The sequence below is a fragment of the Lissotriton vulgaris genome, chromosome 7 (genome assembly GCF_964263255.1).
Source record: "Lissotriton vulgaris chromosome 7, aLisVul1.2, whole genome shotgun sequence".
In the NCBI taxonomy this organism is placed as follows: Eukaryota; Metazoa; Chordata; class Amphibia; order Caudata; family Salamandridae; genus Lissotriton; species Lissotriton vulgaris.
The window spans coordinates 779,681,129-779,706,358 of NC_141695.1; positions in this window are offsets into that span (position 1 = coordinate 779,681,129).

The window sequence follows — 25,230 nt, forward strand, 5'->3', positions numbered from 1 at the left end:
TGGCGACGAGCGAGGAAACAACCCATTTGACCCTTGGATGTTCTCATCATTTTAAAATTTCTTGTATTTTTTTTTTTCTACAAGCAAAAAAAAAAAAGGGAAATCAAAGAAATCGCCTTCAACTAAGGAACCAATAACCAAAACCGATCTTCAAAACAACTTTCAAGAAGAACAGCTTCTCATGCAGTGAGTTGTCATACTACTATTATTTTATTATTTCCTGTTTCTCTGGAAGCGCTTATTATTTCTTCTCTGGGAAGCGCTCGTTAATGCCAAGAAACAGTGTTCCTAAGACTATTATTGTGTTTCTGCTAAGCGCTGCTAAATTGTGAAACGCCTCGTTAAACAACCTTTTCTTCGTTTATTCGAGTAAGCGCACAACAGGCATGTAATTCCACTTTGCATCTTTCAAAAAGAGAAAGCATCTGTTGGAACGCTCGAGCGTATCGGCATGCAACAACTTCCAGCTGACTCTGCACCAGCGTCATAAGCGTCATACGCCAGGCGCATGAACTACAGACAGCGTCAGGCATCACGTTGCGTAGCGGCCATTTTGTATCTCCGGTTGCATAGCAACGCGTCTTTTGCCGATTTCCCCGTTTACAACAACGTTAACCCAGCGTTTCTCTTCGAAATAAAAACGCAAACAACGATCAACTCGTACTAAACAAAGCACTCGCCAAGCTTTCTTTATTAACTATATTTTTCATTTTTACAACTATTTATTACATTAACTTTGACTACTGCTACAACATTGATGTGACACTCACCTGCTGCCTTTCTTCGTTTCCTCTGCATTGTATTCTGGGAAATTGATTACAAAGCATTCTGGGACATTTAAAAAAAAAAACATACTTTATTCGTTTTTACAACCAACAGTATTCAGCATTAAATTCACTGCAAAACAGTTTTTTTTTTCAGCATTCTTCTAGGAATCGACGCAGACAACGGTGACTACTTTTGTGGTTAATTTTATTTTGTTCAAAATACTGACTTTAATTGTTATATTATTCTTGTGATGTTATTGTGTATTCTATATTAATTTGTCATAATTCGACATGGAAACTAATAATATTTTAGCTCCACCCAAATTCTTACAAGACCCTGGTGTACCTCCTATGAATTGGGAGGATTGGCGTGAATCCTTCGAAACTTATTTGGAGGCAATAGGAGGAGAGGTATTTCTTGCATCACGAAAATTAGCTTTACTCAAGCACAGTCTTGGCGTGGAAGGTAGAAAAGTACTAAAAACATTACCAATTGTATCTTCTGTTAATTCAAAGGTATGTGCAGGAGGAGATGAAGATCTCAGTGAAGAGGAAATTGTGTTTGATTGTTCCAAACTTGAACCAGTTTTGTCTGATGAATATCTAGATGCACTTAATGCACTAGAGGAAAATTTTGGTAAGAAAACTAGTATTGTTGTAGAAAGACATAGATTCTTTTCAAGAGCACAGATGGTTGGGGAAACTGTAGAACAATATGTTACTGCCTTAAGAAGGTTAGCTGTTACTTGCAAGTTTAAAGAGTTACATGAGGAAATCATAAGGGATCAGTTCATCAATAGAACTAACAATGTTAAAATACAGGAGAAATTACTTGACTTAAAAGATCCATCTCTCCACAAAACTATTTCTATTGCCAGGAGAGTGGAAAATAATTCACGTTATGTCAAAGAGTTAAACATTACGCATGCTACAGATCGAAAGCTAACTGACAGTAAAGATTCTGGCGAAGTATGTGCGGTATCCAGTAAGCCAAAAACTTTTGACACTAGGCATAATGTTAGATATGATAGTAGAATTAGACCTCGCAATTTTTCTGGTGTCAACAAAAGCACTGTATCTTATAACAAGGTGCCTTCTAATAAGACTATGCTTCCTAACAATAAGCAATTTTGTTTTAGATGTGGGAATGCCAAGCATACCACTGAAAATTCTTGGTGTCCGGCGTCTAATGTCACATGTTTCAAGTGTAACAAATCTGGCCATTTTTCCAAAATGTGCAGGTCAGGGAATCCCAATGCTTGGAAAAGCTCTGTGAATTTTATTGATGAATCCTTTTATTCTGATGACGATAGTGATATTGAAGTTATGACCATTTGGAATGAGGATGAGGTTAATCATATTTCTGAAGAGATTCAACCACCTAAATGTGAAGTCACTATCAACAACCACAAGTTATTCCTTTGGGCTGATTCTTGCTCCCTGTATACCATTATCGATAAAACCATGTGGGAAACGTGTGGTAAACCCACCTTAGTTCATTCACAAAGATCTCCTGTGGGGTATCTATGCATTAGACTACCTGTGATCGGATGTTTTTCATCTGAAATCATTTTTAAGGATAGGAGTACTCCTGGAACTGTCTATGTGGTAGAAAAGGGAAGAGCCTTATTAGGGTGGAAAGAGGTATGGAATTTAGGATTGACTCTTGATCCAAACCATCCTGACCAAGTTTTACTATCTCCTAATTGGCATAAAATAAATTCTGAAGAAGTTCTGGTAACTCAGGATGACAACAGTGTGTCAGAATTACATAAAAAGTTCCCTGATTTGTTTAATCCCAAATTAGGGTGTCTTAAAAAATTTGAACACAGAATTGTTCTTAAATCTGATTGTACTCCCATTGTTCATAAAGTACGTAATGTACCGTTAGTGTTAAGATCTCAACTCAAAGTGGAGTTAGATCGCCTTTGTCACTTGAACATCATTGAACCTATCGAAGCTTCTGAATGGCTTAGTCCAGTAGTTTTGGCACGCAAATCCAATGGAAAATTGCGCATGTGTGTTGATTTGAGAGATTTAAACAAAAATATTTGGGTAGATCGCTTTCCTTTACCCAAGATTAATGAAATGGTTGCCTCTGTTAAAGATGCAAAATTTTTCTCGTCTATTGATCTGTCAAATGCATATCATCAGATAAAGTTACACCCTGAATCCCGTCATCTAACTTCCTTCATCACTCCTGAGGGTGCATTTCAATTTTTGAGAATGCCTTTTGGGTTATCTTCTGCTTCAGCCGTTTTTCAAAGAGTCATGTGCAAGGTCCTAGAAGGCATACCTAACATGTTAGTGTTTCAAGATGATGTACTTGTATGGGGTGCGGACAAGTGTGACCACGACATGATTTTGCATGATGTATTAAGTAAACTTCAAAAGGCTGGTTTGACTGTAGCTGCTGAGAAATGCAAATTTGCTACCAATGAAATAGAATATCTTGGGCACACTTTATCTGCAGATGGTGTTAAACCTAAAAAGAATTTATTGGATGCCATCAGGAATGCTCCGGCACCATCTGATAAAGACCAACTCCGATCCTTTTTAGGTCTTGCCGAGTATTACTCGAAATTTGTACCAAATTTTGCTTCTAAAGTTTTCTGTTTAAGATTGTTGATGAAAAAAGATGCAAAATTTTTGTGGTCCACGGAGTGTCAAGCGGTGTTTGATGATGTAAAAAGAGAGATTGCAAATGCTGTTGCTCTCAAACCCTATGATCCCAGCAAGAGGTCGATCATCGTGGTGGATGCTAGTGCATATGGGCTTGGGGCTGTTTTAATGCAAGGGAAAGACAAATTTGAGTGGGTGGTAGCTTTTGCCTCACGAACATTGAAAGGTGCTGAATCCTCTTACTCTGTCATCGAGAAGGAGGCTTTAGCATGCTTTTGGGGTGTTAATTATTTCAGGAACTATGTCTGGGGCACTAATTTCGAGTTGAGAACGGATCATAAGCCCCTTGTTGATATCTTTTCCACTAAGGGTGCAGGGAAAGCCACGCCTAGAATTGCCAAGTGGATCTATAAGTTACAAGAGTATGATTTTACAATGGAATATGTACCTGGAATCAAAAATGTCAATGCTGACTGCCTATCTCGACTTCCTATTGGGGGTGAGGATGTTCCGGTTGAACAAGATGAAGACTGGTCAATTGCTTCTGTGGATGAAGCTTGTAGTGGTGCTATAAGTTTAGAGGTATGGAAACAAGCTGTTCGGGATGATGTGGTATTGAAGGAGGTAATTTCACGTTTAGCATCACCATACAATAATTTTTCTTGGAGTGATTCTGACTTATCCGAATATAAAACCGTTTGGCCTGAACTCTCTTATGACCTTGTGATGGGTGTGGTTAGAAGAGCTGACAAACTTGTTGTACCGTCTTCCTTACGGAATAGGCTACTGGATCTTATGCACGAAGGGCACTCAGGCATGTCTGGGATGAAAAGAAGATGTAGGTGTGATTTCTGGTGGCCAGGTATGGACAAAGATATTGACAGATGTGTAAGGAATTGCGCTGCTTGCACGTGCAGTGACAAATCTCATGTTTCTCAAGAAACCACAATTGCTGCCGTTGCATTTCCGGATGGGCCGTGGCAGAAACTTGCTATAGACATTTGTGGCCCGTTCAGTGTAGGTAGTATTACTGGTAAATTTGCCATTGTATTGATGGATTACTATAGCAAATGGCCTGAAGTTGCATTTGTTAAAGAAGTTAAAGCTTCCAGCATTATTAACTTTTGTGAGGAGGTTTTTCATAGGGAAGGTTTTCCTGAGAGCATCACTACTGATAATGGTCCACAATTTGTTGCTTCAGAGTTCCAAAGTTACTTACATTCATGCGGAATTAGACACATTACTACGGCTGTTTATTGTCCAAGAGAGAACGGCATGGTAGAAAGGTTCAACCGTGTTTTAAAGGATTGTATACAATTAGCTGTCTCTGGTGGTGATGATTGCAAAGTTGCTGTCAAAAACTTGGTTTGGAGTTATAGGAATACTCCACATTCTGCTACCATGGTATCTCCATTTCATCTTCTGAAGGGGCGTTCTGCTGGTAACAAGGTGACTCCTGCTTGGATGCTCAAGATTTCTGCTGGCCGTAATTATAAAGAAAATCTCGACAGTAGGATGAGTCTTTACCAAAAGAAGTATGTGGACAGGCATAATGACAAAATTATAAAACATGCATGTAATTTCCAAATTGGTGATTGGGTGAAGTCTTCTCGTTTTGGGTTGTCCAAGGATGGTTCTTCCAGGTGGTCTCGTCCCAAGAAGGTTTTGAAGGTATTGGGTAATTGCGTTCTGCTGGATGATGGACAAAAGTGGAATATTTGTAATGTTGTTAAGTGCAATGATTTAGAGCGTGACCTCTGGTTAAAAAAGGGGTCTGGTTCCAGATCTGCTCCTTGTTCCGTTCATTCTCCGCATGTTCAACCCACGTCATCTGATCTTCCAAGGGTGGATGTTTCCAGTTCCAGAAGGTTATCTGGACGAATCATTGTGAAACCTGTCAGGCTTAAAGATTATGTTATGTGACTCTGTATATATATATAATGCGTCATTGCAATGTACATAGTTTTTTTTTATTTGTTTTTTTTATTTTAAGAAGAAGGATGTGTTACATTCTCCTACATTATTACTGTTCCTTTAATTCCAGTAGAATGTTAGTGACCACTGTGTGTACATAGGAATGTAAGAGGCAGTTGCAGCTGAGCTCTTGTACTGGTGACATCTAAGGGTCCTATCTACAAATAAACTACAAGCTGCATCAACTTCTTCTGCTTATTACTTGTAAAACCTACGTTATTCAACGTGTACATGGCCCCACTCGAGAAGAGGGTCAGTTCGTTCGGCGTGTCAATTATTAACTATGCCGACGACACTCAGTTGGTCGTAACCCTTTCACACCCCCACCACGCCCCCTCTGATCTTTACAGCTGGCTCTCTGAAGTCCACCGATGGATGAATCTCTCATCGCTGAAGCTGAACGGGTCCAAGACGGAGATACTCTTGATGGGTCACAAGGGGCCCTCCCTGCCACTTCACCTCTGGCCCAGCTGCCTAGGAGACCCTCCCGCACCCAAAGAAGAGGTCAAGAGCCTAGGTGTGTGGATCGAGAGGGACATGAGCTTTAAAACTCAGGCAAAAATAACGGCAGGGACATGCTTTGGTCTACTCAGAGCCTGCAGGAAGATCTTCCCCTTGCTCCCCGAAACCGCAAGGAGGCTCCTCATTCAGGGTCTAATTCTGGCAAGATTGGACTACTGTAACGCCATCTACCTGGGAGCTCCCGAAGCCACCCTGAACACGCTGCAGAAAGTCCAAAACGCCGCCGCCCGCCTACTCACGGGCACATCGGCAAGATCCTCTGCCAGGCCGGCTCTTAAGTCTCTCCACTGGCTCCCAGTTAGAGAAAGGGTCGTCTTCAAGGCCCTCTGCTTGGCCCACAAAACCCTCAACAATAACGGCCCCCCCCTTCTCAAAGAACTCCTAATCCCCTACAAAGCGGAGAGAGATCTCCGGTCTGGTGGAGAAAATCTTATCTCAGTTCCCAGAGTCAAAAAAGCCAAAACCGGCGGCCGCCGTTTCTCGGTCCACACGGCCAAACATTGGAACCACCTACCACGAAGACTTAGGACAGAACCGAACTACCTCCAGTTCAGGAAAAATCTAAAGACTCTCCTTTTTCCTCAAACATAATCTCATCAGACGGCAGAAACCCCCGCAGAAACACCTGGAGAAGCAGGTCAGCGCTGGGATGCTCTCTGAGTTACTACGCGCTTTACAAAACCATTAAATAAATAAATAAAATAAATAAATCCACAGACGGCCCTCCCGGCTTGCATAGCGTAGTTAGAGACCTTTGCGGGGGTTGCTGGGTTTAAAATGAATACAGACAAGTCAATACCCCTCGATTTGTCCCTCAGCCCCTCCAAAAAATTACCTACAGAACCTCTTCCCCCTCCAATGGTCATCCGGCCTTGTGCCATATCTGGGGATCCAGCTAGCAACCACACTTACAACTATGACAACGACCAACTATGCCACACTCCAAGGGAAGGTACAGGAGGAGCTTCGACGCTGGAGACACTTCCTCCTTTCCTGGTTAGGTAGAATCTCAGCGGTCAAAATGACTGTTCTGCCCCAAAATCTCTACCTCTTCAGGGCGCTACCACTACAGCCATCTGCGGGTTGGCTCAAGCAAATGCAAGCAGACCTCGCCCACTTTCTTTGGCAAGGCCGGAAGCCGAGAATGAAGAGGGCACTGACCACGTTGGCTCCAGAGGCAGGGGGCTTGGGGATACCAGATTTGCGCAAATACTTCCAGGCAGCACAGCTGCGCTATCTAGTCGAATGGAGTAGGTGGGAGTCGGAGAAGCACTGGCTCTTCCAGGACCAGGCGGTCGCGGGGCGCCCACTCCAGGAAATCCCCTTTCTTCGTAAGGTCCATCGGTCCGCTAACCTTTATGCCTCGTTTGTCACACGGGTCCCTCTGAAAGTGTGGGAAGCCACTAATACCATTCACAATCTTACCACCTTCCCTTCGCCACTTACGCCTTTGGACGACATCCCAGATTTCACTCCGGGATTAGATAAGGGAGCCTTCACTCATTGGCGGCCCGCGGGGTGCCGCTTCCTCTACCATATCTACGGTCCGGACAGAGTAATTCCTTTCCCACTCTTTAAACAGGAATATACATTTCCTGGGACGGAGTGGATGCGCTACATGCAAGTACGCCACTGGGCACTGCAACCACAAGTGAGGGAGTTGGCCGATAGGAAACTCCAGCCGTATGAAAGGTGGCTTATATCCCGCACTTCTGACGCCAAATTAATATCCGATCTTTACAAATTTTTACAACCACCGACAACACATCTCCATAACCCAGGCAGGGAATGCTGGGAACGTGAACTGGGTAGGACCCTGAGCCATAAAGAATGGGACCAGATCTCTTATAGATCGCGTCACTCTGCATACCACACAGGGCTTACGGAGACCCAAACTAAGATATCTACATACTTGTATTACACCCCAGAACGGATACATGAGATGGACCGCAGCAAAGACAGAAATTGTTGGAGGGGGTGTGGACACATAGGCACCCTATTGCAGCTCTTGTGGGACTGTCTTCTCCATTCATACTGGACACAGGTAATAGACGACATTGACACTCATTTCCAGAAAGAGCTGCCCCGATTCCCCGCCTACGTCTTGTTGGGACTCCCTAATCCATTGACATACCCCTTGCGCTCCTGCAGGGGACGCCAGATAGCCATCGCCCTAGGCTCCGCAGTACAGAACATCCTTATACACTGGCGCACTACTATGGTCCCGTCCACTATAGGGTGGTTACATAGGATGTGGCATATACTAGGGATGGAGAAGCTGTCACTCACCTTAGCCAGAGATGTAGGTCAATATGATGAACTCTGGCAACCATTCCGCTCCCTGTTGGTCACTGAATTTAGGTAACTCACCTGCCCGAGATAACTCCGCCTGTTGCGGCTCACAGCACACAAAGAGATAGGCTCCTAAGGGGCTTGCGAATGGAGAGTCCTTTAAATGTTAGAGGGGGAAAGCGACGAGGGACAGGCCTGAGCACTGAACGGGGGGTGGGTGGGGAGGGGACGGGGAGTTGGGAGAACGGGGGTGGGGTTTCCTACTGGAAGGTTTTTTCACAGCACTTCCTCTATATGTGTGCCTTTGCGGGTATGACTGTTTTTTTAATATTATGCTCGCCCTTTTGGGGGCTCTAAGTGCCTTGCAACCATTCAATGCCACTGTCGAACCACACAGTATACGCAATGTCTGTTCTGTTTTCTATGTGCTGCTTTCAATAAAAAGATTTAAACCTAAATAACGCCTGCAGTTTTTTCTAATTTTTTATCAGCATGGCCAAGAAGTCTGTCTTGGGATTTGTTTGGCGCATGGTTTTGTCTCACATGAACCATAGCTCATACCTTAGTTTTATTTTGGATGAGGAGGTTTTTTATGCATTAAATGACTGATAAAAAAAAAATCATTACTAAAAGCCAGTACCATTTACCATAGAAAACTCACACTAGTACAAATGCAATGCAATAGATTAGACAATAACAAAAAAGAGAGCTATTGCCAATTGGCATTACACCATTTGATTAATGCTTCACAAACGGATAAAAAAAATTACAATGCCAACAGCTCAAAATAATGTCAGTGCGAGACCTATTGCATTGCAAATGCTTGTTACGGCTTCTTCTGAAGTCTGATCATGCTGATACCTTCTATGCTCCCTAATACAGACCCTTGTTTGATTGTCCTATAGAGTTGCTCTATGTTTAGCAGAGAGAAGGGAAGTTTCTTAATGGAACACCTGTTTGGTTTAATGTTTCTTTATTGTTGTCACTATCACTATTCTGCATCTAATTTTTTTGCGCCTCAACTTACTGAATTATTTTAACTTATCTGCGGTATTGCTTTATTTACTGAACTTTTTACTGGTTTGCATATATATTGGATTGATTGGTAATCCAACATAAAACCCTTTAACTATATTTGGAGATTCCTGGTTCTTATTTTGGAGTTGCATTGGCTTCACAAGTTAGAAATATAATGTTGATGTCTTCTCCCTGTTCAATGCTTCACGTCAACCAATAAAGCTCCATACGACCAATGGGAAAGATCTTTAACAACTTGACAAAGAGAATTTGTTGTAAGGCCCAGAGCTCTTTCAGATCTCAGCAGCAGTAGTCTTAACCCTGAGATATTTTAAAATGCAGTCTCTTTGTGAACAATTAAGTAAACTAGAACAGATTTTCTGTCATGTTTGTCTTTGTTGCCAATTTCTTTGCAGCAGATTTTTTTTTTTTTACAATAAATGTATGTTGACTCTCAGACTCTGCTTTTCAAGCTTGTCCTTCCTGCTTCCACCCCCTCTGCTCTGCCAAACGTTGGCCCCGGATTCATTGGTTGCCGAACTAAGGGCCATATGCACGAACACATTTTCCCCATAGACACAGAATGGGTAAAACCCGTTGATACATTTGGCCCTAAACGTTTTCCAATTCCAGCGTTGTGAACGCCCTCCAACATTCTCCAGCACAAGTACTTTTTTTCGCATTTTATTGTCAACCCAGCCAGTTCGGCTCCTCGTCAAGGGTAGTAAAAGCGTTAGACAACTATCCATATTCCATACCAAATTCCGAAGCCTGCACCGGCCCAGTTACGTTTAAAAAATCGAAAAAATGCAATCTTTGTGTCTTTAAAAATGGCGTCAAACAGCTGCTACGAACAGACCACTTTGCACGGAGGAACATTCCTTCTAACCGGATCCGGTTGGTTAGTTAAGGGAGTTTATTCCTGCTGACAGTCCCCCGCTTCCCCTCTCTCCCACTTAAAGCAAAGAATGGTCTGACAGCATGTCAGTTGCCCCAGCAACGGGACGCCAAGCGCGGGAATAAGGAAGCCTCGATAACGAAAGGGACTTCTCGGGCTGCATTACAATGGGAGCCAGGCCATTGTGGTGGTGTCATCCCCAACTCATCAAACCGGCGGGGGGCTCGCTCCAGGCAGCCAAAGTTCAGGCCAACCCCCGACCTCACTCCATTCCAGGAGTTTACTTTTTATTATGTCAATGAGACAGACTCCCAAATGGACCATCGCCGAGTATGGCTGCATTCACTTCGCACCATTGCGGTAGAGGAAGGGTGTCGTATGCCCCTAAAAAAACACAAACTTTTGGAACTTTACAGAACATTATTGTCGCTGTATTCCTTACGTGTTTTTGATTGAAAAATGTTCTTAGACTGTTCTAACCAAAGCTTGTTCCTAAAATAAATGTGGACCATGTTAGTAAATTGCTTTATTTTGCACCTTTCTGAGAGGATCGTGGCATATTTGAAAATCAAAAATAGTGCTATGTTTGTTTCTGTGCAAAAAGACGAGGCCTGCTGAGAAGGCAGTAAAGCACACTGGTGCTATGGTTCTGTGGAGGGGCCCCCAGGAAGCGACATGTCGCATGCACTGAAGTGAAAGGGAATCTGTTGAGGATGTGCGATAATGGACTTGTCCACTGTACCTTCAGTTTGGCATTTACCTAGAATGGTAGTCAGTAAAACAGCTCTGAAGATTAATGAATCAAGTGCAAGAATCGAGTATAAATTGAAGGTCGTGAGTTTAAATCCTGGCATACTGACTCCACCTCCCTTGCTCCAGAGGACAATATACGAAGTGGGCTATTGATCCCCAGCTAGTAGACAATTCGATTTTTAAAGTGTACAAAAAGAGTTTACCAAATGTTGTTCTGATAAAGAGTTTGCCCGTTCCCCTTCCGGGATTGAGAAGATCAGTTTGGATGTTTGATTCATGTTTAGCAATCAGAGAAAACATCTGGTCGTTAGAGACCTGTGTTGTGTTTGGGATTCAGTGCGTTTTTGTCTTGGCTATATACATAGCCACTGGAATTATGCGGCAGGGTCGAACCAAAATATGCTGCAAGAAAAGGCAAATTATGTGGCCCATTGTGGCACATTTTGTGAAAGTATTATTCTCTTATTTTGTCCTTTTTATACAATTTAACACGGTCTGTCAAAGGTTGCACCCTATTAGTACCAGTTTAACACCCAAATACAGCAATAAGCAGCCTAAAGGGAACTAGTCAACATCTGCAAAGGGAATCTACTGCACAACAAGTCACTACGTTTTTAGTCATGTTTGATCTGCTTAAACTAGAAATATGTTTTTAAAGGCTGCAGATTATGCAGCAGATGATCGATTATGTGGCAAATCCATCATTATGCAGAACATGCTACAGCTGCATCACATAATTCCTGTGGCCTTGGCTATAAAGAACACTTGCCCCTTAGCGCGATATAATGTGTTTTGCTTTGGATAAATCTTTGTCCTGGGCAGAAAGAACATCTGCTACACTTACTCTTTTGTGTTTAGGTCTGAAGGAAGATCAATGTAGCCTTGTTTGGGTCTGGCTTGAGTGAAAGGTTGCCACCATACTCTATCACCAAGAGGCTAGGCCAGGGCTTTGCTTACCTGTTCCCTTATGCCTAACTGCAGATCTCAATTGCAGTGTTGTAGAATTTAAAATCAGCACATCTCAGAAAAGAGCCAAACTGGCATGCAAACATGGTGGGGACTAGTCTCATCACAAGCAGGTAGTGCATTGAAATCCTTGTGGGAGCCAAGAGAAGCACCCTGTAGTAATAAGAGTTTAGACACACAAGAACCCTTTAACAGAGAGAATCCACAGGCTGTAACCTTGTGAACGAGGAAAAAAACACAGCTGCTCTAATGGAGGGGGAAGCAATGGGGAGAATCACACAAGAGGGCACACGAGAAAAGAGGGCCGGAAGAAGAAGCTGTGCAACAGGAAGCAACACAAGTGCACACGGAGCAATGTACACAAGTGTGACGGGTCAAAAACACACAGCTCTAAAGGAGGGAGGTAAGCAATGGGGAGAATCTCACAGGGGGGCACACGAGGAAAGAGGGCAGGAAGAAGCAGCTCGGCAACAGGATGCAACACGGAGTGCACACGGAGCAACGTACACAATTGTGACAGGTCAAAAACACAACGCTCTAATGGAGGGGGGAAGCAATGGGGAGAATCACACAGGGGGGCACACGAGGAAAGAGGTCTGGAAGAAGCAGCTGGGCAACAAGAAGCAACACAGAGTGCACACGGAGCAACATACACAAGTGTGACTGGTCAAGAACACACAGCTCTAATGGAGGGGGGGAAGCAATGGGGAGAATCCCACAGGGGGCACACGAGGAAAGAGGGCTGGAAGAAGCAGCTGGGCAACAAGAAGCAACACAGAGTGCACACGTAGCAACCTACACAAGTGTGACGGGTCAAAAACACAACGCTCTAATGGAGGGGGGGAAGCAATGGGGAGAATCACACGGGGCACACAAGGTAAGAGGCCTGGAAGAAGCAGCTGGGCAACAGGAAGCAACACGGAGTGCACACGGAGCAACGTACACAATTGTAACAGGTCAAAAAGACAACGCTCTAATGGAGGGGGGAAGCAATGGGGAGAATCACACAGGGTGGCACACGAGGAAAGAGGGCTGGAAGAAGCAGCTGGGCAACAGGAAGCAACATGGAGTGCACACGGAGCAACGTACACAAGTGTGACAGGTCAAAAACACACTGCTCTAATGGAGTGCTCCACAGAAAAGGAAACAAGTATTCACTTCAGATGTTCCTGAACAAGGACTGGGCGAGAAGGGAGGGGGGAATGCCAGCAGGAAGGGAGGAGTTGACAAATGGTGAGCATTTTGCGCCGGCTTTGATGTTCTCAGTGGACGCGCGGCTCACTGAGAACATCAAAGCGGCTGCAAAATTGCTCCCAAAGCTGCAGGCGGACAGATGGTGTGCACGCGCCCGAGCACATGCACTGTGTCCGATCTGCAGAATTTGGGAGCATTTTTGAAAGCCCTACTATACTCTCGCAGAACGCATGCGCATTGGTTCTAAGAGCCCTAAAAAAATCCTAAAAGGGGCTGAGAGACTTCCCACTTCTTACCTTTACTTACCATTGGTTGGCTCGCATGTCACTCGTTTCCTTGATTCCTATTGGTCAAAGCTTCTCCGGGGCTCCGGCTTCCTCCTCCTGTACTTGGAGTCTTCCCTCATGCTGTGGAGCTTGGACCAAGTACCATTTCCTGTGGCCAGTTTCTTCTACTGGCCACGTGCTTCCCAAGGTACTTTCTAAAAACCTTTACAAATGTACTCCCTGAGAGTACATTTGTCTGCAGTCCATCCACATATGACCCCTGTGTGTGCTTTTCCCTACTCCCTCCTACTGCCCCTGGTTTTGCACTTACCTCCCTTCCCACCCCACCCGTATTGCTTCTCTGTCCCTGTCTAATCGCACCTCCTTATCTCATGTGATAATAAACAAGGAGGACACTATGTGAAATAAATTACTTGCCTAGGATCACACAATTTAGCTTAGTATGGAAACTTGGATGCCTCCTAGTTTTTCACTGTGCAATTCAGCCTCTTGAATGGTATATCTTTCTGCCATCAAAGGTTAATGTTTGGCCCTTAATTCTCGAAGGATAAGATTAGGGCGTGGTTGACAGGCAGAATACATTTTTTTTACAGCTTTTCATATTGAAAACTTTGCTCGAGGAAATAAGAGCACTTCACAATAGACACATACTACCTTATAGGTTTTTTCGGCACAACGAGAATTCCCGGGATTCACAAGAAGTTGAACCCTGGTCAGGATTCAATCCTGGTTCCCTGTGTTACACGGTTAGCAGCTGTAGCCAAAAGGCCACATCGCCTTTCACAAAAGCTTGGCTTGTTTTAACCTTCGAAGAGAACTTCTCGCTGAGTTAGGAAAGTAGCTGGCTGAAATTTTCCATGGCTTGCCCAACTCTATTCTCTTATATATATATATTTCTCACTGTCCCTGCACACATACCGCTTTTTAAGTTGAATCCTATCAGACAACACACCTGTCTGGCTGAAAAGACCTATTGGGGACATGCTAGAAGCTGACATAGAAATGCATCCCATCCATTGCTTACCATTGGGTTTGCCTTTTGTCGTACACATTTGCATGCTTTCTGTTCACTGGCTTTATTTGTTGTAGCCTATCCAGCTTGAGTTTGTCCTTCTCATAGAGCATAGCTTGTTTACCATCTTCCTGAGTGGCTCCTTGTATTCTTCCACTACTGCTCGTTTTGGGGAATATTGTTTTCTTTTTTGAGAAGCTCTTCATGAGAATGCACGTTTTAAAACCGTCTGTCCTTGCATGCTTCTCCTCTCCGCCGCTCTCTATATGGCTTCTGTAAGGCGTGTTGTGGGTTCTGCAGTAACTTTTACCTGAAGCTGTGTTGGGTTTTTCCTCAGCTTTTGAGGCACAATTATGCATGAAAGTGTATGTTTTTCCCAGAGGTCGCTTTTGAAGTTGGAACCTTTAACACAAAAGGAATCACCTTAACGCATGTTTGTATTTCTTTGGGAAATGTACTGATACTTTGCAATACTTAACAATTCTATTTAATTTTCTATTCAGATGCCTTTCTGTTGGATGCTTATATACTGTCAGAAAACATTTGTTTGATCTCTTGGAATGCTTTCCACTACTTACAACACCTTGGCAAAAGTTGGATAAATCAAATCAGTAACTTTCATTTAATGTTTGGCAACTGAACATGCTGAATGCTGCTCTTCTGCTTTTAATGCAATAATCGTATACATGCATATTGTTTTCCTTTCATAATGGTAGCTTTCTCCCAACTAACACAATGTTCACATATGCGTTTTTGTAAGAAAAACAATAAAAAATGTATCATTCCGAGTTGGCTTTGGACCCGTCGTATAAGGGAGACCATGAACTGTTTCTTTTCAAACACCCAAGTTCTTATTAGTGAACCATCCAATTAATTAGATTATTAGGAACCCTATACAAAATAGTACATGTTGTAGTCTGCTGGCAAAGGATCTGCAGTAAGCAGCAGCTCAAGGGTCACTTCCTCTCCTTGTCTCCATGCTTGTTTATTTGCTTTTATCACTATACCACGCAGATGTCCTTACCGCACATGCCTTTACCATGGAAGGTATGTATATTTAAGGTACGTATTTACAGTATATATAACTTTATTTTAATCTCATACATTTCATTTTGTTCTGGGGGGACCCAAAGCCCCCCCCCCCCCTGTTTTATATTTTACTTGTAACCTGCGTTCACCACCACCCACTCCTAAACTCTGTTACCCTTACTACCCACCCCTAAACTCCAAATTACCCTTATCATCCTTTACCACTACTCACCCCTAGACCCTAAATTACCCTTACTACCCTTTACCACTACCCACCCCTAAGAGTACATATATATGTGTGTGTATATATATATATGTATAAATATACACAGTGTATTTATTTGAGATCTATTGTGCACTGGCAAATGGAGACAAAACAGAAATATTTTGGGAAATGTATAATTGATAGTATACTGATGAAAGAAAAAACTGAACCCATGATGTGAGTTTGGCCAGTAGGGCCGTGGTAGATTTACCCCAGAGGAAATTAAGATAGTACACTATCGTCATCTGAAAGAACCACTAAGGGGACAGCCACATCACACACAAAGCTAAACATGTGTAATTAAAACAGCAAGTGACTGATTATGCTGGTCAACATAAATACTAACTTGGCGGAGATGTGTTTTAGTTTCTACTGTTAACTAACCTTCGCTTCTTAATTTTTCCACTTCTTGGACTAAAATTTGTCTGTATCTGCTCTTTTTGTGTGTTTTGTTAGCACCTCACAAGGTTATTTTTAGGGCGGTCCTTCAGACTGCACTTGTTTGATCCAGCGGTTCACCCACAACAGATACTCCACTTCCACATATTCACCTGGGCCCATGAAACTCACAGTGGTTAAACCACTTGTGGGGGGGGTTCAAGTTTTATATAATTTCACAAACTGTTTAGGATTAGTTTATTCAATACCTCAGTTCAATTTTCAACTGACCCTTTGCAGATCAACAAGTTATTTCCGCTGGTTGATGGACCATTAGTTGACTCTAGTTGATGGCGCTAATTAACATAAACTAACTTTTCTATACTTTAAATAAATCACCACAGACTCAAAAAGTTTTAAAATCTTTATCTACACTTTTAGATGCATGTTAACAATCTCAATACAGTGCAGTCACCATCATTCATAGGAGAGAAAGTTCAATTAATAAACACAATGCATTTATCTCTAACTCAAGCAATAATTGATCCTGGGAAGGGAAAGGTCGGAGAGAAAAGATTAAAAACATTAGCAAATAACAGAAATTTATATTTACCAAGGATGGTGTGGAAGACCAACCCCCTGGCCAAAGAGCTGGTGGGGGTCCCCTGAGATAGATTTAGGAGACAAAAACTTCAGGACAGGAGTCAAGACAGGATAGTTACCCTCTCTATGATACCGATGATTGTGCCGCACCCCTCTCTGACACTCTCTCCCTCCTCGAGATTCTTCTGTGATCTTCAAACCTAACCCCATTAAATTAACATAGAAATTTCTGCTTCAGGTTCTGCAATCAGCTCTTCATCAGCAGTTCAGCATCTTATAGCATCAGCTTCTCTCCCCAGCATTCGGCAAGTCTCCATCGGCATCTCTCCTCTGCTTTGACTAACTAACTAAAACTATCTTAATTTTACCTTTCCTTCTGCATGTTCCCCCCATTAATGTTTCAATATGGGAAAATACGAAATTTGATTGGTCCGGCAAAGGGAGGTCTTCATCACACCATGCTTACATGTCACAAAATTCAGTTAAACCATTGTCTGTAAACCCAACCTCTTACTTTTTATTCATAAATGTTATTCCCATATACTACTTGTATCGACTTTGAAACATTAAAACATTATGATGAATAGAACTTTTCACTGCTGAACTCTGCTCAAGCTGTTCCCATGAAGTAGCACTAGATCTTGGCTCTCTTTGAACCGCTTTGTCATGACCTTCATGGCTTCACTCAGTGAGCATGCGCAAACTTCATGTCATTCAGCTCATTCAGTTATGCGAGAAAGGCCCAAATACGCACTAATAATAAAAGTCAAAAGACAGATGTTAATTTCTCAAAATAAGTGTTTGCACTGTATACCACACACTTCTACTCTATCCCATTTTATTTATTAGACTTATCCCAGCATTAACATTAGTAAATAACTTGCTTTAATTTCAGATAAGCAGGTGCCATGCAAGCGAGTCTTCAAGCCGCCATATTAATAGCTTCTGTTCATGCTCCAGAATTTCCCTCCAAGGATTACCTCGTCATACTATGTAGATGTAGTTGACGCATGCACAAAACAGATTTTCCATTTAAAGCTTTATTAGTTCTTCTTTAATGTTATCTGCGTGAGTACATCCATACGCAAGCTTCACTAACCCATAAATGTTTGTGTAATTGTGTATTAGTTTCCACAAAACTTTATTAATAACTTGTTAGTGAGTTAATCAAGCGGATTGCTTACGAGCAAGTCTCTTTTCTCCGAGACCGTGCTCGATCATGTTGTCTGGTTGCAATAGACATATTGTGGGCTTTTCTAGAGCACACAGGGCCTTGGAGCTCACCCTTTGCTTACCAATAGTTTCTCTTCTATTACTCTCAATTGTTTGCTTCTTATTAAATTATTTTTGTCAGTCTTATGTTGGTTAATGCCACGAAGCTTTGCCTCTTTACTCATATCTTTGGTTAGCTGGCTTCTGTGTGTCCTCTGCTTGCTTTTAGGGAACTACTTCTTTCTTTTTGTTTCAGCACTCAATTAGAGTGCATGTGATTTCCAGCTGTCTCCCTTGTGTGTTTTTATCCCCCCTTGCACTCTGTCCATGTACATCTCTCCCACCACCCACACTTGTGTTGTTCTCTTGCCCTTGTCCTTCTGCCTCTTGCACTCTATGTTGCTCCTTTTCACTGTGTGCTTCTGCCTACACACTTCACGTTGTTCTCCTTCATCCATGTTCTCTTGTGCTTGATGCTACTCTCCACCTGCTGTATTGCTAGGCTCCACCCACAACCAGCTCATTCCTTATTTATTTATTCCTTAAAAAAGTGCTCTGAGCTCCATGTTAAAACAATGCTGTTTTTTTAATTTACCGGTCCATTTTGGATCTGTAAATAAAAAGACAAATAGTGCCCTTTGTAAGTGTGTGCACGTGTGTTTAATGCATGCATGTGCCTACAAAATGCGACATGTCATTAACTCTTTTTTTCCACCCTGGTGCACAGCAGCCATGATGCTGCTTAACATGGTGGGATCCCCTTGAGCTAAGGTGTATTGCAAAGATAATTTACCTCACAGAGGCCACTGTGAAGAGGCGCACAGCCATTCCAGGCATGCCTAGGAGCTCAGTTTCCATTCTGTGACACGAAGGCCCTGGGACTTACTTCTTTCGGCATATCCTTGGAGTCCAGGAGCTGCAGCGACGATTGGCGGTGCAGGCGGGAGGCTGCCATTTCATGAGTGCATTACCCACTTTTTGGTTATGCCTTGTGCCCCTCATATTAGCAGCTTTCATTAATTGTCCACGTATTCACTCTCTTCAGGGCAGCCCTCTAAGCCCTGTTTAAAGTATCTGATGTGACCTCGGGTGGGGCGGTGACTCCTGAAATCAGCGCGGGCGGCAGCCATTTTGTGAGCGCATCGCCCACCTCTCATTTTATCTTGTGTTTTATGATGGTTTGCCATCCTTTTATGATTTTTTAACGAATCAATAAAAGTATACTTGACTTGAATTGTGCTCTTCATATTTGCACTTTTAAAAGAAGAGGCTCATATTAATACACTTTAGAGCAGCCCTCTAAGCCTTGTTTAAGGTGCTTGGTATAACCCAGAGCAGAGGCGGTGACTTCTGGAAATAACACAGCAGCTGCCATTTTATCAGCACGCTGCCAGTCCTCCTTTGTCATTTCTCCTCCCAATGAACCAAAGAAATTACCTTCAAATTTGCATCTGACAGGTTCTTACCTAATCTGTATTGTGCATATACTATGGAGATTTTGATTTTTTTTCAAACAGATTTTATTGGTTTTCATACATCGCATAGTGTAATCAGTTCAGTTATCTTTTGTCCTTCTACTGGTATGCAAACAATATTCATTCAACTCTCACCCCCACCCCCTATGAGCCAGTACAGCACTGCAGAAAGAAAATTACTCAGCATGTTCAATGAAGAGCTCCAGTGCGCCCGATAAGCAGATAAGAAATGTATACAGTTAAGTATAGATTCTCAGTAACTATTGACGGGCGCACAATCTCTAAAGAAGGACAATCATAACGATCCTGTAGGTGGCCCCACAGGTGTATACGGCTCCAGGTTGGATAAGCTAGCCACTATGGCTCCCCAGGCTATGGCTACTTCAATCTTTCCTATGCCTCTTCGAGTTTCTCGTTGGAGTATTCTCCCCTTGCAGCCCACCAATTTAATTAAATCTCTACTCCACACAGTGATCCAAGGGTCCTCTGAGGACTTCCAGTTTCTCATTATCTCCCATTTGGCAAGGATAAATGCTTAGTCTTGGAACTTACTTGTAACTTTCATTTTAGAGGTGTGGGGAAACCATTCCATTAAGCAGTGCCCTGGGGTGTGAGGAATCTCTCTCTCTGTAATCTGTTCGAGTGCTTGGAAGACCCTGTCTCAGAATGCATTCAGTAAGGGACGTGCCCAGAACATCTTTAAGATGTGTGCTCCTCCCTTTCCACATCTGGGGCATGCCGCTTTGGCTACTTGGAAATATCTGCCCATGCGCTCCGGGGTCAAGTATGACCTATGTAGGACATAATAATTATTGAGTTTGAAGAGTGCATTTCGAGAGATTTTGGGTGTTCTGTCTAGGATGTAGCCCCAGTCCTTAGCAGCAAACGGAACGCCCAAGTCGTCCTCCCACCTGGATCGCAGCTTTTCCAATGGCTGCTGCTGGTCTGCCTGTAACGCTTCATATAAACAGGAGACCATAATAATGGTGCCCGCCGAGAGAGCTATATATTAACAACTCTGCGACGTCAGAGGTTCGGTAGTTACCCTGTTCCAGTGTGTGCGTACTACTGTCGTGAGTGCTTTGGGCAGTAAAAAGTGTCCCTGAGATAGATCAAATTCCACACAGAACTACTCAAATGGGAGTAGCTTCAAATCCCTGAAGAAATCTCCTACTTTTGTCGCCCCCATCCAAAGGTCAAGGTCTCTCCAGTTGCAGCAATGCTCTTAATAGGTCTAGTGGTAGTTCAGGGGAATAAGGAGTTTTAGTGCTCATCTTCTATAACCATCTACCCCAGCACTTGGCCATCACTTTAAGTTCTTGTGAGCCATTTATAGGTAATCTTCTCACCCAGAGAAACACCTTAAGGAGATCAAGTAGTGGCGGGACAATGGGGGCTTCAGTTATGTGCCAGCCCCTGAGTCAGCCATTGCAATTGGGCTGCAATATATGTCTCGAGATCACCAATCTCCCCACTGTTGTTGCGTGTTGCATCGCTGTGAGCACATCTCATCTGCATTCCTTCTGCTAATAAACCCAGTGATGAATGAGCCAGCTCCTTAAATAATGCCCTCTGGATCCATAAAGGAATTGTGGCAAAAAAATATAGAAGGCGGGGTAGGGCCACCATCTTTAGGAGCACTCTTCAGCCCACCAATGAGAGCGTTTGTGTCCTCCAGAAATCAATTGAAGTCCTGTAAGATCTAACAGCCTGCCCTATGTTCTCATCCAGCAGGTCAGTACGGTCATGATAGATCTTAACTCCAAGGTAAGTCAAGCATCGGGGTTCCCATCGCAGCTGGGGGACCTTCGCTCTGCACCACAGGAAAGAGCCGGGACTTCTGCCAGTTGACTCTCAAGCAACACAACAGTCCAAACTCCTATAACATGAATAGGCCTCTCCTCAAGTCACCCCTCCTATCGCGCAAGAAGATAAGTAAATCATCTGCATAGAGCGCTATGCGATTGTGATGTCTGCGGATACACACACCTCTGTATAACTGCCCAGACCTAGCCGAGGCCACCAGAAGTTCCATGGTGAGAGCGAATAACAGGGGAGAAGGGTCATCCCTGTCATGTTTCCTGCCCCACTGAGTAACCTGCCAAAATGATCTTACACATTCGTACCCTAGCCATAGGACCAGCATATAAGAATCAAGTCCAGATTCTGAAATTCTCTCCAAGTCCAATGTGGTACATCACTTCATACAGGCAGTGCCATTCCAGGTTATTGAATGCTTTTTCACAATAAATAGCAAAAATTGTGGCCCCCTCCCCATTGTTCTTCCTAGCTTCTAAAATGGCCAGTAAGCATCGAATGTTACCCGGTGTATTGTGGCCTGAGATAAATCCTGCTTGGTCTTTCCTACGGGGATTCTTGGTCTCACACCTACATACATACTAGGTACACTTAGGTAAAATTAGCTAGGGTTCGCATCTTAGGAGTGTGCTAGACCTACCATTCCACCCCACAAGACAGGTCCCAATAACCTTACATGCATACTCCTGAATACCCGCTCTGCACGCAAACACGCCGTCGAACTCTGGGACCTGTTCGACACATCCTCCCCGAATGTCACCTTCCTGACTGAGACCTGGATGAACGACTCCTCGGCACCCGACATCGCCATTGCCATAGCCATCCTGGACGGCTACAAGATCACCCACAGAGACTGCACCAACGGAGTATGAGGGGGGATCGCCATCATCCACAAGTCCAACCTCAAGGTCTGGACCAACGCCGACGACACCCTCAGCACTGCCGAACACCTGCACTTTCAGATCCACACCGATCCCAATACCACCCTCGGAAGAACTCTGATAAACAGACCCCCCGGACTCCAGCCACAGATCAGCGAATCCATTGCCGACTTCGTCAGCACGCATGCCCTCGCCTCCAGGGACTACATCATCCTCAGAGATGTGAACTTTCACCTTGAGAAAAACAACGACTCCAACTCCACCACCCTGATTGACAACCTCGCCAACCTCGGACTCGACTGGACCGACCACCGCTGCATCCACTTCACCTTCCGGAAACCCACCACGCACCACTGCACCCAACAGATCCTCCGCCGCAGCTGGAGCAAAATCACCAAAGACCAGCTAAATGCCATCCCTTGCCAGATGCCCACCCTCTGACCCTACCGCCGCCGCCGCCGCCGACCTCAGATGCTGGATCGATGACTGCGCCAACACCCTCGCCCCGATCAAGAATCCCTCTAACAGACACACCAATAAGAATGCCAGATGGTTCAATGCAGACCTCCAGACCTCCAAGCAAAACTTCCGAAAACTGGAGATGAAATGGCGCCACAAACAGACACAGGAGAACTAAACAGCCCACAAGAACGCCATGCGCCAACACCATCACCTCATCAGATCCACAAAAAAAACCTTATTGAAGGACCGCCTCGACAACAACGCACACAACAGCAAAGAGCTCTTCAACATTGTGAAGTAACTCTCCAACCCCAGATCCAACGACATCCCACCATCGCAAGACCTGTGCAACTCCCTTGCCTCCTCCCACCGCAAGATCACAGACATCCACGACAGTTTCAACAACCAGACTTCCACGGCACCCAACGACACCACAGACCCCACAGCAACACCCTGCTTGCCTGGACCAACATCAACGACGACAACACCATCAAAATCATGAGCACTATCCACTCCGGCTCCCCGTCAGACCCGTGCCCCCACCACATCTTCAACAAGGCCAGCACCACCATCGCACCCCATCTCCGCAAGGCCATCAACATCCCCTTCGAGACCACGACCTTCCTGGAGAGCTGGAAGCACACCGAGATCAGCGCCTTGCTCAAGAAACCCAAGGTGGACCCGAGGGACCTCAAGAACCTCCGGCCCATCTCCCTGCTTCCGTTCCCGGCAAAGGTCATTGAAAAAACCGTCAACACACAGCTGACCAGCTACCTCGAGGAGAACAACATCCTGGACCCATCCCAGTCCGGGTTCCGCAGCAACTACAGCACCGAAACGGCCCTCATCGCCGCCACTGGTGACATAAGGGCCCTGCTGGACAACGGCGAGTCCGTGGGCCTCATCCTCCTGGACCTGTCAGCAGCCTTCGATACTGACTGCCACTGCACTCTTCACACTTGTCTCCACGACGCAGGAGTCCGAGGCAAAGCACTGGACTGGACCATCTCCTTCCTCTCTGGCAGAACTCAGAGCGTCTGTCTACCCCCCTTCCGATCCAAAGCCTCCAAGATCATCTGCTGCTTACCCCAAGGATCTCTCAGCCCGACGTTGTTCAACATCTGCATGGCCCCGCTCACCCACGTCGCCAGACTGCACGACCTCAACATCATCACCGACGACACACAACTGATCCTCTCCCTCACCAAGGACTCTCTCACCGCCAAAACCAACCTCCACGAAGGAATGAAAGCCGTCGCCGAATGGATGAAGAACAGCCGGCTGAAGCTTAACTCAGACAAGACGTAGGTCCTTATCCTTGGCTTCACCCCATCAGCCTGGGACGACTCCTGGTGGCCGACCGTTCTGGGAACCGCACCGACACCCACCGACCACGCACGCAACTTGGGATTCATCCTCGACTCAACACTCTCCATGACCAAGCAAGTCAACGCCATCTCGTCCTTCTGTTTCAACACCCTCCCCATGTTCCGAAAGATCTACAGGTTGATCCTCTCCGACACAAGAAGAATGGTCACCCAGGCCCTCATCAGCAGCAGGCTTGACTACGGAAACGCCCTCTATGCGGAAGCACCGGCCTTAATGCTGAAACGATTGCAACAAATACAGAAAGCCCCTGCTCCTCGACATCCCTCGCCACAGCCACATCACACTCCACCTGAGAGACCTCCACTGGCTCCCCATCAACAAGAGGATCATCTTCAAGATCCTCACCCACGCACACAAGTCACTCCACAACACCGGACCAGCATACCTCAACAGACGACTCTCCTTCGACACCCCGAACCACCAGCTCCGCTCCGCTGACCTCGCCTCCTTCTCTCACACCCGAAGAGTGACCAGCAGCGGCAGATCTTTCTCCTACCTTGCCGCCAAATCCTGGAACACCCTCCCCATCCTCCTACGGCAGACCGAAAACCTACTAACCGGGTGAGTAGCGCGCTTTGCAAATATATTGATTGATTGGTCTGGGTGGATTAACTGAGGCATTAAAGGCAGGAGCCTAGCTGCTAGGATTTTGCTCAGAATTTTGTAATCAATGTTAAGCATCGATAGGGGTCGGTAGGCAGAGCGCTCATAGGCAGGTTTACCCAGTTTTAGGATAAGGACTATCACTGCTTCTTTGGTAGTGTCTGATAAGGACCTGGTAACCCTGGACTCCGTGTATAAAGTGACTAATTTAGGTGTTCGTTCCTCAGAGTATGTAGTGTAGAATTCCACCGGGAGCCCATTGGTTCCTGAGGTCTTATTACGGTCCATATGTTTGATGGCAGAATTTATTTCTTGTGGAGTAATGTCTCCACCACAATCTTTCTTATTCCTAAAGCTGTGGCAGAGGCAAGGCCTCTAGGTATGTTTGCGTCACCCACAATGTCTTACAAGGTGTAGCTAGTTTAGAGGGTTTAATAATATCGGGTGAATATGTCATGATTCCTTCCTAAGCGTATATTCTGTTATCCCTTTCATCCTCTAGTTATACTATGGCCAAGCTACGTGTATCCAGCCAAGCCGGCAGGGAACCGGACTTATCACGCTCAGGATGTGTCCTATCCTTATATTGTTTATAATCAATGCATCTAAGTAATTCTAACTGCACCGCCATCACCTCTTTAGCCTAGAGGTGTTCTGTTTGTAGCTCAGGGTGCCCCGGCCATTGGGTCTTCACATCTCTCAGGACTCTTTCAGTAGCTTGGACTTCCCTTAACAATGTGTGCCTTATACCCCTCAAGTCAGCCAGACAGTACCCCCGGAGAACCGTCTTGAAGGCGTCCCATTCTATCTG